A 16,349-nucleotide genomic window follows, 5' to 3' on the forward strand; every position below is an offset into this window, starting at 1 on the left:
AACTAAATAAAAATGCTAACGAAATGTTCATTCAATCAAAAACATAAACAGTAGGCCAAACCCTATTGCTATCGCGGCCCGGGCCACCATGAGTGTTAAAATGACATAAAAACATAGCTCGTTATATCAGTTGGTCTTTACTCAAAGTAAGCCCAGAAAGTATTAAATTTCCAGTTTTAATTACAATTATTGCTATGTCATATATCTATATCCAATAATGTTTATCTATAACAGTGAAAGGATTGTTGGTATCGTTCCATTAGTTTTCTCACTTCTTACAAACCAACTTTCACTCTCTTTGTGACATAAACACAGCTGTACTGAGCACAGAGCAGGCCAAGGTCAGCTACTGAAAAAAGAATAATGTAAATGGAACGCGCGTGGAATCCCATTGGAGGAATGCAGTCAGTCTGGCAACTGCCTGCCTGGTGGCGCTAACAGAGCGCAGTTCCAGAAACATCACTTCTGTGTGAAGTATACTGTGCTCACCTGTTTCCTTCACTGTGTTGTCCTCATTCGTGTGCGTGTGGAGTTTTTCGCTACTGTGTTCATCTGTGCTGTATTCGTCGTGTAGTTCAGAGCTTTGTACCCACTGCCAGTAATTTTACCAATTTATTACTTTGTCGGTTGTATTCCTCGTGGTTTTGTATGCTTTTCCAGACCCAACGGTTTTTGTTTCAAAACCTTAGGTGTGTTCGCTCGTGTGTATTTGTTTTTTATTTTTGTGTATTTTGTTTATATTTACATGTTTTACTTGCCAGTGACAATTTTTCTGTGACAGACAACGAGGCAAGTCCACAATTTCTTGCCGAACATACACATTGAACTAACGCGAGAAGCCACGAACGAATGTTCACAATCGCTCGTTGTACGACACAGATTCACCCAAACACAAGAGGCTACTGTTGCATTGTAACTTCGGACTGTTGTGACTCCGTTCACTTCGTACGAGTTTTTTTTAGTGGATTCTAATATCTCCAATTCTAAATGATTTCAATTCTAAGAATGAAAGCTAGGCATACTTTCAAATAAGACTAACTTGATTATCACAAAATACGTTATGAGACGTTTCTATCTAGAGCATACAAATTTTGGTTTGATTAAAATTTAGTATTTACACTATCAAATTTAATATCTAATTTTAGTAATTATACCTAACTTCACTTTTACGTTCGTACATTTGTAATCTAACAAGAATGGAGGACACAGCACTCGCAGACTTTTTTTTTAATGAGTAAAATCAAAAACCGACTACATACGCTACTTTCAAAATGTGAATTAAAAATATATTAAGTCTCTCAAGATAGGCCGTTTAGTTTTAAATGCCAAACTTCTTTCTTCCGTTTACGTACAGTAGTACATCGCTAAGAGACGCCAGCGCACTCGGAGGCCGAAATTTCCCCTGGACCAAACTCGCCCACACGATACCCCGTTTCCTCATTGACCAACTGAAGTAACCCTCCCCGTGCCGTTTGTTGTTTCTTCCGCAGTCCGCGCGCGCTGCGCTGTCGCGGCTCGTCGAGGCCTGGGCTCGGGCGTGTTCTAGCTGGTCGGTCGTTGGTGTTCCGTACCAGCTATAAATATTTCTCCGAAAAAACACGTTTCAGCCATTTACGCTATCCTAGAAATACAGTTTAAAAAACAAAATCCGTAATCCGCCCTCAGCGTATTCAAATCGCGTGGTTTCTTCTGAAACTCTGCACACCGTATGTGTGTCCAAGTAGGCGGGTCTCTTAAACTAACTTGGCGGTGATTTGATAATTTTGTTATCTTATTTTCAAGTTTCGTAGTTGACGCAACGCAAAAACAGTAATAAAGGGGAAAAAAGTCAGATATTTTTTGACGAAATTGGGTCTCGTAGCCATCTCGTATGCAAGATATGTCAATCTGTTTAGGCTGTGATGCTTTCGGTGCTAGGAGAAGAAAATAGGCCCGTGCACGCGGAGGTGCACACGCGACGCGGCCATCTCGGCGGACATTAGCGTCGCCCGACCGCCGCGAGATCTGGGAACTGTTTCCAGTAAGAGCGTTGCTATTGTTATTGTTGTTGCTCCGCCGAGCGAGGCGGGGAAAGTGACTCGCTGCTTGTAGATGCGTTTGTAATTGGTGGGTGGTGAGCGTGATACGCACTGTGTGCCCGGACCGTGCGTGTTACGTTACCCGCATGAAGGCACCGAAGCGGCGCACACTGGTCCCAAATCCTGAAAAGCTGGCCAAAAGTCAATGCCTTTATCAGTTTCGATGAAAATTCGTATCTGGGTGGTTTAAAGGTCACTGATTATAAATACAAAAGTATAATTAAGAAAAAATCAAAATGGCGACTATATCATAGTTCAGAAATTGTTTCTCACATGAATATTATACATATATAGATATCGTCAAAAGTCGCTGACACGAATCATAAATTAAAAAAAAAAATAGCGAACGTTATATAGACAAAAAATTCAGGAAAACGTCACTCTCTGGACAAGAAATTCAGTGTGTAAGAGTTTCAAAGGTTGCTGATAACGAAAAATAACTTAAAAATAATCAAATGGATTTGATAACTATGATAAATAATCAAATAAATGCAAATTGTAATACTTTAGATATTAAGGTCGAGAAAATAGATTACTAGAATAAAGTAATTAATAACTAATAACTATTACAATGATAATCAACATTATTTCCATCAAAATTTTACCTTTTCTCAGTCGCTATCCGACGAATGTTTTGAAGATTCATTGTCATCACCAACACCAACATCGTCGCTTGCATCCATCGAAGATCTATGAATACTTTATACTGCAAATTATGGCGGATCCAAAAGTTCAATTGAGTGTGGGGATAATGATTTAAGTTTTTTTGGAGGAAGTTTCCGCAAACAGGAGATCAGTGGATCTGACGTTACCAAAAGCCTGCAAAAAAGTCTTTCATGTTTTTGATTCGGTCACATTTTCGCGCAAAATCTTCTCTGAATCTTTTAATGTACTTGTTACACGACGCTTGAGCTTCTTCAGACATTTGTCCGATAGGAATAATCAAAGAATCTATAATTTTGTGGCCGTGAGTAGTATAGGATAGTATGTTCTGCGGCAGGCGCCAGGCGTCGGTGCTGTGTGTCCTTTCCGCCATCTTGGATTTTGACGTCACGGCAGCCATCTTGGACGAGCGTAACGGGACACAGCGTAACGGGACATAACGTAACGGGACATAACGTAACGGGACAAGTAGATCACGGCAGCCATCTTGGATCCGCCATCTTGGATCCGCCATTTTGGATGACATCATTTTGTTTTCTAGAAAATTCTGGCATTGTGTTGTCCGCCATATTGGATGATGACGTCACAGTTGCATTTTCCGTTACGGCCGCCATCTTTAACTTTTTTATTTATTATCCGATTTTAATGAAATTTTTTTTAAAAAATTATAAAAAAATTTAAATAATATAAATTTAATAAAATATTTATAAAAACATACTTTTTAGACACGGAGTTCGGAGTCCTCGGTTCGAACCCGACGAGTGCAAAAAAATTAAAAATGGCGACCGATCCTTCCCCCTGTGGTGGCTGCTGACAGACTGGCCCCCACCACTTTTTTCAAAGCATATATATCGACAGTGAGCATGACGTCATGTCCGCCATCTTGTCTTCGATGTTGGAAACCATCATCATTGTATCGGCGGTGAGAGTGCGCTGACGCCTAGTTAGTTTGATTCTTACCCGCTAGAATGCAGTAATCATTTATTACTGTGACACCCGCCATCTTGAAATTTGGCCGCCATCTTGAAAATCCGTAATTATTTAGCTAGAAATTCGGGGAAAAGTTCAAAATCCATTAAATAAATTTGTAATCTATATACTGATTGATTAGATCGACTAAGGTCCTTGGTTTGATCCCTGGCCGATACAAAACAACTTTAATTTAAAAAATACCACAAAAGTGACAGGATTGAGAAAATAAAAAACACCGCAAGTACTTTTAAAAACTTTTATTACATAAATTCAATACACTACTACAAGTACAAAAAATAATACACAGACATAGAACTAAAGTCTTGTGGATTTCTCGATTCAAACAGTCTTCTTATTGTATGGACTAAGTCCTTTACATGTTCGTAAATGTCTATTCAGTCTATCAGGTCGACATATTGGTACACTACAATTTTCACACAAAACTGAATTATCGACTTCATTAAAAGGACAGTGATATATTTCATGTTGTTTAGCACTTCGAATAGTTGTAAATGTTTTGTTACAAAATATACAGCTTGATTCTGATGAATGTACAGCCAGTCTATTACAATTCCTGAGGTGACGTTTTAATCTTCCATAACGTTTAAACTTGCTTAAACACCTGTTGCACTGATATTTAATACGTTCAGAGTTATTATTACAATTGTGTATTACATAATCACGTAATTTCAAGTTTTTGATCTTCTCACAGTACGTACAGTTGGGCGATGGAACACTGTTGGATGCTCCTTCCTTTATCAATGACACTGGAACTGTTGACAACCATTGTAACACTGCTGTCATGTTAACTTCGGAAGCCTTTGAGGTCTGCTCTGCAGGAGATGTTGCACGCGACGAAATCTCCTGGTGTGCTGAGAGAGCAGGTGTAGCTGTAGACGACGTAGTCATCGTGGTCTGCACTGATGATGGTAGACCTTCGATCCAGGTCAGTGTTGATACTGCTAAGACGCCATCGAGGTCTCAAGAACAGCTAGTTTTTGGTCTATTATTCAAGTCTAACTACCCGATGCGTTCATCACCGCAGCCAGAGACGGACTAAAGTTCATATCACCAGGGTCTCACTTATATGTTCTCATCAGCTGGTACAACACATGAGTCAAAACAATAACCATGTTCATTATACTTGCACTTAACTGTCTCGGAGCATTTTATATAATGACGATGTAAGCTGTCGAGGCGTGAAATTAGTTTATTACACTTATTGCACTGAAATTGTATTGGTTTCAGTAAATTATTCGGACAACTGCTTCTTTCATGTCTGCGAGCGCTTGAAGTGCTAGTAAATGATGCGCCACAGTATTTGCACTGATGCGAAGTACGCTCTTCATTAATTGAAGTCTCCTCTGCAGTCGGTATCGGGATCTCCGCGACTGTCGACACCGCAGCCACTGAGCTCTCCGCTGTCGTGGTCTCCTCTGCATCTGGTATCGGAATCTCCGACTCCATCATCATTGCTGTCATCGAGGTCCCCGCTGCTGACGGTAAACAGTCTATCCCGGTCGACATTGGAGCAGTAACTAAATCTCACGAAATTGACTGAAGAGAGCAGGTCCGTACTGCACCGCGGCCAGAGGTATACTGAGGGTCCACTCGTCTGAACTTCGCTTATATACCCGCGGTCTACTGGAATACTACATTAGTCAAAATATTGTCTGTAATTAAAATTAATTTTTATTAGGTACCTAAAAATTGTAGAAATAAAAAACAAACACAAGTTCAGGTTTTACACATTTATTTATAAAAAAAATTACACAAATGCATGTTAGGTTAAGGAATTAAGCATTTTCGCAAGCAAAGTCTTTAATGCTGCACGAACTGCCTCTTCGACTCCGGTTCCAACTGGTTGGCAGGTCACAGGATCAGGAACACAGGTTTCCAGCTGGTCATCTTCTGCGATGTCGTCATCTCGAGCGAGACTTGGTCGATGACGTCTGTGACCACGTCTGCGCCTTGGCTCTACTGCAGTGCTAGTTGGGACAGATTCACTGCCTGAACTTCGACGACGAGACGAGCGTCGTTTGGACGTCTGCATAGAAGCATCACAGGTAGCAACAGGTTGCAACACGCTCATGTTTGGTGTTGCACGTGCAGACGAGGCGACTACCTCAGCGATGCTAGCAGGAAGGATTGTGTGCGGTCTCATGTGATAGACGGCACAGTTTCCAGGTTCGCAACAATCTAATAGCTGCTGAGTCGGTTCGTAGGACACAGGAAAGTGAGCAAACCGCCAATGCTGAGCACCTCCATCACAGGTTTCTGAATATGTACGTAGATACCCGGAATCCCAGTAGCTGTACTCGACACTGCTGAAGCTAGGTCTTGCGCTCACGTACACGTTAGCAGGATGAAACGTAATCATCTTCTTGCAGGCCGAACGTCAACTGAAGACACGTACGTAGGTACGTCATTTATATATGCAAGCTCCTACTAACACTGTGTGTGCCATTTCTGCATTAACTGCGAGTTTGTACAGGCACAGACACGTTCAAACTTGTCACGTGGCTGCACGTCGTATATTGCACTAAGCTTGCGCAGGGAAGGACAGCCGTAGTCGGTCTGTAAGTCTACAATTTCAACTGCTCCGTCGTCACACAACTTGCTCAGCCATTTTTTCTGTTCAGGTCCGGCAACGTATATTGTTTCGTTTTGAACTAGTAAATCTTGAAGTGTGTTTTTCACTTGGTGGTATGGGATTTTTCCTTCGTCCCACTCTAGTCCGTGATAATATTTGCATAGCCATTCGTTCGAACGTTTACTTTTTTCGTCTAGTAATTTCCAAGGATACGGAGGTCGGAAGCTGCGGGTTCGAGTCTTGTCTCCGGAGGTGACGGCAATTTCTTTGAGAACAAAGCCGTTTTGGCTCTGAAAACCTTGCAGGTTGCAGTACATCTTGTCGCTAGCAATGCTCGATCGTAACTGAATTATTATCGCAAACGAAACAGTATTTAAGTCAGAATTTTCACAAGTTTGTCTCGACAATTGTACGATGCAAGCCGATCGTGAAGTATCAGACAAAAAGCATAGGTGTTTGGTGGAATATTTCCGCTAGTCGTTATCTCGATCCTACAGTCGATGATGTTTGAATTTAATCGATCATCCTGTTTGGAAACGTCAAACACCATTAACGGAGCCTTGTTCTTGAAACTGTCGGGACTCAGTATCGGTGACTGTCTCCGTCCATAGTAAGCTTGCTGAAACTTGGCATACTGAAGTGTTTTCAGAATTTTCCCTTTTCTTCTGTTATTTTTCAGACAGCTCCAAGGATGAGCAAACAAAATTTCAAAAGGGTGTGCCACCGTTGGGTGATCAAAAATTCTATAAGTATTTTCAGAATTACTCTATGGAGTATATTTCCTAAAATGCCAATATCTATAATGTAAAATGTGTTCTAGTTGGGCGCCGTGAAAACTCTATAAAGTACTAGTGCTGTGATTGTGTATGTAGCACAACTACTAACCTCTACAGAATATTAACTAAAATATGTCTTGTTATGTTGATAGTGAAAATAAATTATTCTCAAGTTGTATGTACTGGTGTAGTTTGACTCAGTGTGAATACCAAACAATAAAATGTCGTATAATTCCTTAGCAGTATGTCTCCTTCTCTTTGGTGTAAGTATTCTGACCTTAAAATCAACAAATATAAGTAGTGTGTTTAAAAGCATTAACTTCTCTATGACTGCTGATCTCAGTGTAATAAAAACTAATTATTCTTTCAAGACAATCCAAGCTAAATATTTCTGTCTATCTGGTTTACCATACACATGATATGTAAGTATGGTTATCAATCGGAAAAATAAAATATAATGAAAATTTAACTTTTTACTAGGGTCAAAATCATGGTTGTATGGGTGACAATACTCTTTTGCAACATATCCAACTGTAACATGAAAAGTGACAGAGTCAATGATTAGCAAGCAACATACAAATACCTTTGAGACAATTATTCATGTTTAAATAGGTTTTTCATTAAACAAAATTTCAATATCCGTTATACTTAAATGTCTTTCAGAACTAATTACGTTTTACGTAATTGTATCACTGAATAATAGTTTGGTTATCAGTCAATATTTTAAATATTATTGAAACACATTTTAACTGGCAAATTAGTCTTTTCTTTGTTTTTACTAGCTCAGTCTCTTTCGGTAGATCAAACTGTCTCAAGACTTCTGGACCTGGGGCTATTCTTTAAACATTCAAGACAATTAATGACTTTAACAGATTTTAACTTTGATATCGTACATATTACTGATCAATGTCAGTTAACCAGGTCCAGTATGTACAAGCTACAAGTCTTTACGTAGTTAAGTAGTATTAAGTTGTTTTTGCGAGTTTCAAATTAGGTCTTGATCGTAAACATCATAGTTTAAGATATCTTGCCATTAAAATAGGACAGGTAACTTCTCGCTGTTCTTGTTAATTCGGGGATGGGGCAAACAAACCTCGTCGCGTCGTTACAATACCAAGAGGCTGTGGAAAACCTCTCCGAACCCCTGTCTCTCCTCCGATGTTGCTGGTTAGATCTCACTCTCCTCCGATGTCGCTGGTTGGGTCTCCGTCTCGATGCACCTCCTCTCGTGCTGCTGGTACTCCAGCAGGACTGGCGTCGGTCACCTGGAGTCGTCTAGAAGGATGATGTCCTCCGGTACACCGTCTACGATGCCGTCTACCGCTGTCGAACTCCTTCCATCTCGAAGATTGATAGTCCTTTTCTTCTTTTCTTCCTAATTCGTCGTTGATCCAGTTCTATTTATGCTTTTAGTCAAAACTTATCGTCGTCGTCGATTCTTTAGTAGAGCTTCGAACATCGGTAACTACCTCTTCTTCGTTGTGTAGTTCCGGTATTTATTATAAAATCATCAATTTCACGTAGATTCTAGCTATTCAGTCGTCGTACCAATGTTTTACGTGATATTCTTACATTCATTTATGACTAAATCACGGAGCTCTTTCTCTCTAATCCTTCTCCCCTGATAGTAGAACAGAAACTCAAGTTCCAATTTGTTTCAAACAGTCAAAGCTTTCTCTATTGAACACTCTCCGAAATCACACTGGAAATACTAAATTCTTTAAATAAAATATATGCGCAGTCGAGTGTCCAATCACATATACTCTTTCCTCAGTAATGACCCAAAAACAATATTAAAAGGTGTAAGCTCATTTCCTATTCGTCGCCGTTTAACAAATGTTTGCAAAGACATTTCATAAAATTATTACTTAGATAAAACATGAAAATACTTAAAGAGTAAAACCAAATTGACCTGACCATAGAGATACAATACTGGTAAATATAATTCATAACAGGACTAAGACAAAGTCATAGAGGTAAGAAGTAAAATAATAAACATAAAATTCATTTCTATTGAGGGCTTCTCAAATACCTCTATAGAATAGTCCCCTTCAGAAATGTGACTAACGAACTATACTCTGATATAGGTCTTAGGACCATTTCTCATCATACAAACATCTCATCTATATTCTAATTATTTGCAGAAAATTTACATTTCATATTATTGACCTTATTTACATACTTACTTGCAAACATAGAGTATTGTCACCGATATATGTCTTCAAACGGACATATGTGTAACAGTGTATACTATTCTACGGGAGTGTAATATTTCCTCAACTGCGTTATATTATAGTGTCCTATTACTTGTTTCGTTTTAATGTCAGACAGTTCGTAACAGTTACTTCTAATAATCTTCGTGATCATATATGGTCCATCGAAGAGTAGAAATAGCTCCTTAGTGACGTACTTCCAAAATTGGCTTACTGGATTCATTCTCTTGAGTACTAAATCTCCACAGTTAAAACTCATCTTGCTGGAATCTTTCTGGTATTTTCTCCGAAGATCCGCCGTGGATGTCAACTTGGCTGCGACCAACTCTTCAGTTTCCTTATAAATGATTGCAATGCATTTTTCCGAAACTTCCCAATTTTCAGTAGTTTTCGTATTTTCTGTGTCATCCATAGCAGTTACCATCCAACCTGCAAAATTCAAAATTATTTTATGGCTAGTTAGAAAGTCTACACCGAAAATTACTGGTTTAGCCAATCCTTTTACGATTAATACATTAATGTACTTGGTGCTACCTAAACCTTCTACTTCCAATAAGGTCTGACGATTAATGATGGGACTAGCCCTTGATGTAACCCCTAGAATCTTTAAACTCGGTACTGGCATTCTCGGTAATGATATTCCGGTGCTCTCTATCATGGCTACGCAGTCTTCGCTGATGCAGGATATCTCTGCGCCGCTGTCTAATAGTACAGGCACTTTAACTCCGTTTAAAGTTAACGATATCTCCGGACATAGTGCTTGTTTCGCTTGAACTTCGGTTTCTGTGGGCTCGCTGAGTAAAAATTCACGCTCGTTTTCTTTGAACATAATGGTGTGTATGCTTCGACAATTATTCTTGTCATTTGCGTCGGGATCCAATTTTATACTAGCCCCGTCTAACTTACAATTAGGGACTGACGTGCGGAGCGGGTTTTCGCCATCCCTAATTAGTTTACCGCACTGTCCTTAAATCCTCTAATTTGCTCTTGTGACAAATTAGCAAATCCATTATTTGCATTCGGTGAAATCAAAAATGTGTTATTACCTCCTTGGTTTGTATCTGAGCTTCTGCTAGATTGCATGCGCGGCCATTCCGTGTTGCTTTGCTCGTGACTTGGCGCTATAGAATATGAATTTCTTTCTCCTTGTCGCGCGTCGTGAATGGTGGTGCTAAAGCTGTTCCCTTTTTCAGACGGTACAAACGTTTGTGCATTTATGCTGTACTGACCTCCGGAATGATTATTGTAATTTGCCGATCGTTCTTTCGTTGTTCGATTTTCGCCTGAATTCTCTCTGAAATTAACTGTCCCCTCCGGACGTTTATTCTCCCACTGTGATTCATTTTCGCGTCTGTCTGGTCGCTTCTCGTTTCTACGACGATAGTACTGTGGTTTATAAAATCCGTTACCATATCGCTGACCTCGATATCTATTGTGATACCAATTACTTCCGCAGTTTTCAACGTTCAGTGTGTGAATTTGAGGTTGTTTGTGTCCGCTGTTCTGCCCTTCATTTCGGTTACGCCAGTTATTGTATAACGGTGTCTGTTGGTTCGTGTTCTTGCGCTCGTTAGTTTCTTTGTGCGTTACCGTTTTATCGAGCTTAACGAGTCGTTCATACGTTAACAGTTGTTCCTTGAAATCTACAATATTACTGTATTGCCGTCCACTAAGTTGTAATTGATAATTGAGTGGTAATTGCGAAATTATCATGGCAATAAACTCTTCGTCTTCCATACGGCAATCAAGATAACGAGTTCTCTCGTACATATCGCTGATATGCGCCTCTAAATTTTGAAATTTACGATTTTCGAATTTTTCAGAATGCAACTGTATTCGCAAATTGCTTTGGATACGAGTATTCCAAAATTGGGATATGAAAGCTTTCTGAAACGATTCGTATGCGTGTACCGAATCTTTCGCCAACTCCCACCAATAATATGCCGTGTTTTTCAAGCAGTGGCTAACGCATTTCAATTTTTCTGCGTCTGTTAACTTAAATGTGTGGCAATATTCTCCAAACTGATTTAAGAATCTTCGAGGGTTTTCATTACTTTTCCCTGAATATGTTGGAACGTCATCCAACCATTTCTTAGAAGGGTGGTGTAGTGTAAGTACCGGATCTGCTGACATAATTGCAGTACTAATATTCGCGGGATTTCGCTCGGCTTCTATCGTTATCGATTTGTTTACCGGCGTGTCTTCCTTGTCGGTATTACATTCGCTAGTGTGGTGAGTCGTTAGTTGGGGCGAGAATGTTGCGATGTGTCTGGATTCTCTTTCTATTTCCCCTATTTTCGCCTCTACCATATCTAACCTTCCTGTTAGACGCTCGCTTAAGTGTACTACTTTATCGTCAGTGCGTTTACTGAATATTTCTACACCTTCAATACGAGTGTGTACACTGGAAAACTTCTGTTGCATCTCGTGCTGTGTTTCAGTTAAGTCATGCCTGATTTCTGCTGTTTCATCTGCAATCCTGCCTAAAGTGTTATTTAAGACTTGCACTAAATTGTCTAGTCTTTCGGCGTTTTCTCGCTCCTTTTGTTCCCTTTCTAACTTCTCCTCCTGTTCTTTACGCTCCCGTTCTTGTTTCTCCCGTTCCCGTTCTAGTTTCTCCTCCTGTTCTTTACGCTCCCGTTCTTGTTTCTCCCGTTCCCGTTCTAATTTCTCCTTATTCATGAACTGGAACAGTGCATCTAGGGTAACAGTTGGTGTCGGCGGCGAATGACCCAACTCCATTTCCTGCTGTGACTCCATACCAGTAGTCTCGATGTGCTGTTCTGGTACTACTTCTCTAGGTTCTCGTTCAGGACTAGAGTCAGAAGTGTCATTGCTACCTCTCAAAAAATATGACTTCCTACCTGTGTCTGTCATCTTGACCAAATAAAATTACTGTCTGTATTTTTCAAAGTGTCTTGAGTTGTTCAAAAAAAAATCATAAAATAGTCCCTAACGTTGGCTTACACGTTGTGCGCCAAAATTCTGAAGTGTTTTCAGAATTTTCCCTTTTCTTCTGTTATTTTTCAGACAGCTCCAAGGATGAGCAAACAAAATTTCAAAAGGGTGTGCCACCGTTGGGTGATCAAAAATTCTATAAGTATTTTCAGAATTACTCTATGGAGTATATTTCCTAAAATGCCAATATCTATAATGTAAAATGTGTTCTAGTTGGGCGCCGTGAAAACTCTATAAAGTACTAGTGCTGTGATTGTGTATGTAGCACAACTACTAACCTCTACAGAATATTAACTAAAATATGTCTTGTTATGTTGATAGTGAAAATAAATTATTCTCAAGTTGTATGTACTGGTGTAGTTTGACTCAGTGTGAATACCAAACAATAAAATGTCGTATAATTCCTTAGCAGTATGTCTCCTTCTCTTTGGTGTAAGTATTCTGACCTTAAAATCAACAAATATAAGTAGTGTGTTTAAAAGCATTAACTTCTCTATGACTGCTGATCTCAGTGTAATAAAAACTAATTATTCTTTCAAGACAATCCAAGCTAAATATTTCTGTCTATCTGGTTTACCATACACATGATATGTAAGTATGGTTATCAATCGGAAAAATAAAATATAATGAAAATTTAACTTTTTACTAGGGTCAAAATCATGGTTGTATGGGTGACAATACTCTTTTGCAACATATCCAACTGTAACATGAAAAGTGACAGAGTCAATGATTAGCAAGCAACATACAAATACCTTTGAGACAATTATTCATGTTTAAATAGGTTTTTCATTAAACAAAATTTCAATATCCGTTATACTTAAATGTCTTTCAGAACTAATTACGTTTTACGTAATTGTATCACTGAATAATAGTTTGGTTATCAGTCAATATTTTAAATATTATTGAAACACATTTTAACTGGCAAATTAGTCTTTTCTTTGTTTTTACTAGCTCAGTCTCTTTCGGTAGATCAAACTGTCTCAAGACTTCTGGACCTGGGGCTATTCTTTAAACATTCAAGACAATTAATGACTTTAACAGATTTTAACTTTGATATCGTACATATTACTGATCAATGTCAGTTAACCAGGTCCAGTATGTACAAGCTACAAGTCTTTACGTAGTTAAGTAGTATTAAGTTGTTTTTGCGAGTTTCAAATTAGGTCTTGATCGTAAACATCATAGTTTAAGATATCTTGCCATTAAAATAGGACAGGTAACTTCTCGCTGTTCTTGTTAATTCGGGGATGGGGCAAACAAACCTCGTCGCGTCGTTACAATACCAAGAGGCTGTGGAAAACCTCTCCGAACCCCTGTCTCTCCTCCGATGTTGCTGGTTAGATCTCACTCTCCTCCGATGTCGCTGGTTGGGTCTCCGTCTCGATGCACCTCCTCTCGTGCTGCTGGTACTCCAGCAGGACTGGCGTCGGTCACCTGGAGTCGTCTAGAAGGATGATGTCCTCCGGTACACCGTCTACGATGCCGTCTACCGCTGTCGAACTCCTTCCATCTCGAAGATTGATAGTCCTTTTCTTCTTTTCTTCCTAATTCGTCGTTGATCCAGTTCTATTTATGCTTTTAGTCAAAACTTATCGTCGTCGTCGATTCTTTAGTAGAGCTTCGAACATCGGTAACTACCTCTTCTTCGTTGTGTAGTTCCGGTATTTATTATAAAATCATCAATTTCACGTAGATTCTAGCTATTCAGTCGTCGTACCAATGTTTTACGTGATATTCTTACATTCATTTATGACTAAATCACGGAGCTCTTTCTCTCTAATCCTTCTCCCCTGATAGTAGAACAGAAACTCAAGTTCCAATTTGTTTCAAACAGTCAAAGCTTTCTCTATTGAACACTCTCCGAAATCACACTGGAAATACTAAATTCTTTAAATAAAATATATGCGCAGTCGAGTGTCCAATCACATATACTCTTTCCTCAGTAATGACCCAAAAACAATATTAAAAGGTGTAAGCTCATTTCCTATTCGTCGCCGTTTAACAAATGTTTGCAAAGACATTTCATAAAATTATTACTTAGATAAAACATGAAAATACTTAAAGAGTAAAACCAAATTGACCTGACCATAGAGATACAATACTGGTAAATATAATTCATAACAGGACTAAGACAAAGTCATAGAGGTAAGAAGTAAAATAATAAACATAAAATTCATTTCTATTGAGGGCTTCTCAAATACCTCTATAGAATATTTGATATGCGAGAAGAAATCTTCCACTTTCAAAGTCCATGTTCATATCAACGTACGGATAACTTTCGCTGTTTAAAAATATTTTTACATTACGTAATTGACAGTTATCGAATAAGGAACGACTTACTCCTGCATTGAGCTGTCTTCCGGTCTGAAGCCCGACGATGATGTATCTTGGTTTTTCCGTAGCGAAGCTGGACTTTACTATCCAATTGATACGCTGACTATGAGGCAAGCCAGGATAAGTTTCCAGGCTCCAGGATCGGAATGGCACATCGAAGTTCTTGCCATTTTCTATGTTCTTCAACATCTTGACTCGTTCAACGGTGCTCACTTGGATGTGGGGCAGCATCCACTCGATAGACTGTAGTGTTAGCGAGACATCTTGAGGGTTTTCTGCAGCGACGACAATTGCATTAATGTGCGTGTTGGCTAGAAGCAGTACGAGCTCTTGTTTCGAATTAATGATTATATGCCTGTAGTCCTCAGCGAATCCAAGAAGCATGGACAGAGGAACACAAACTTCGAACTTTCCTTCGGCATAAACCGGAAGCTTAAATTCATCCTCGAGAGCCCAACCGGCCATCTTTGCAGCAGTCAGTTCATTTGGCGTGAGCGAAAGGTAATTTTTCATAGTAGATGTTATGCCTACATCTCTTGTCTGGTCTACCTCGACGCCATTGAGTACATAAGTAATGCGCTCGATGAGGTGAAGAATACCATTGCAGGATATTGTCGTCGTTGTCGGATGCGTACCATCCGCTTTTGTAAGCATGCCTCTTATACGTAGAAATGACTGAGAAGGTAAAGTACAAATATCTTGGTGCTGTACAGCAATGCGTACTTCCGATGGAAGTGCGTACGGTCCGAGCTGGAAAGGCTGGTACTCGTGCAATTCCATTTTCGTAATGCTGTCATCAAAAATGACAGGATCTTCCACGTTGAGGATTTCGTCTTCCATATTTATTCGGCACTTGTCCAATACTAAGAAGATACTTTATGTTGTCAGGTGTTAATGCACCGATGTCTGGTAGAGAACTGTTCTTATTCACGTCAATACGACTTCTTTTATAACTGTTCGGTGTTACGAACTTTATGCCCATCGCTTCAAGTGCAGCCGTAATGTAATTTCTTCGTCTTGAAAATTCACCAATCGTCCTCGCTGGTCAACGATTCTGACGACGACTTCGTGTGCGCACTTCACGACGACTGGAACGTAAATGATACTTTGCGGTACTTCGACCAGTTTATATCCTGGCGGGACCATCGGCGAAAATTCGTGCAGCATGTTGCTTAGTCTTCCATTGAGATACGTTCCACTTGCCAAATTACAGTTTATTCTTATGACATTCACAGGCAAAATGTTTACTGCGCGCGTAGATTCGTACGTTCTTCCTGCATCATACACCTTTGATTCGAATCCTAACATTGAACCTATGGTCCCAGGTTTCGTAAAGTCGACAATTTCACTGCATGTGAGAATGCATTTTTGAGTGTTTGGATTTCCACGCAGTTGAAAGTCTACATCCTGTGGTAACATATCCCTGATGTAATTTGCAATGTCGTCAATTTCGTAAGATCCAACAGGTAACTGTATTTCATGAGCGGTTCCGTCGCTTTTCAGGAAGCAGATCTTGCAGTTTTCTTCGTCGATATTCGGTATGGCATTATACGTTTGAAAATCTACGAGTCCGATACACCATTCTCCGTCTAAATCCAGAGGCGGGAAATGAACCGCCCGCAGCTCAGATGCGTGACCTGTCAATGTAAGTGTTATCGACATGACTAATAAATTATCATCACTGCACATCCTTTAAGAAGCAATTTTTATTTGTCAGCTAAATTTTTTTTTAGTTAAAAAGCGAAGACACAAGTGTCCGCAG

This window comes from Bacillus rossius, chromosome 1 (assembly GCF_032445375.1).
Source record: "Bacillus rossius redtenbacheri isolate Brsri chromosome 1, Brsri_v3, whole genome shotgun sequence".
NCBI lineage: Eukaryota > Metazoa > Arthropoda > Insecta > Phasmatodea > Bacillidae > Bacillus > Bacillus rossius.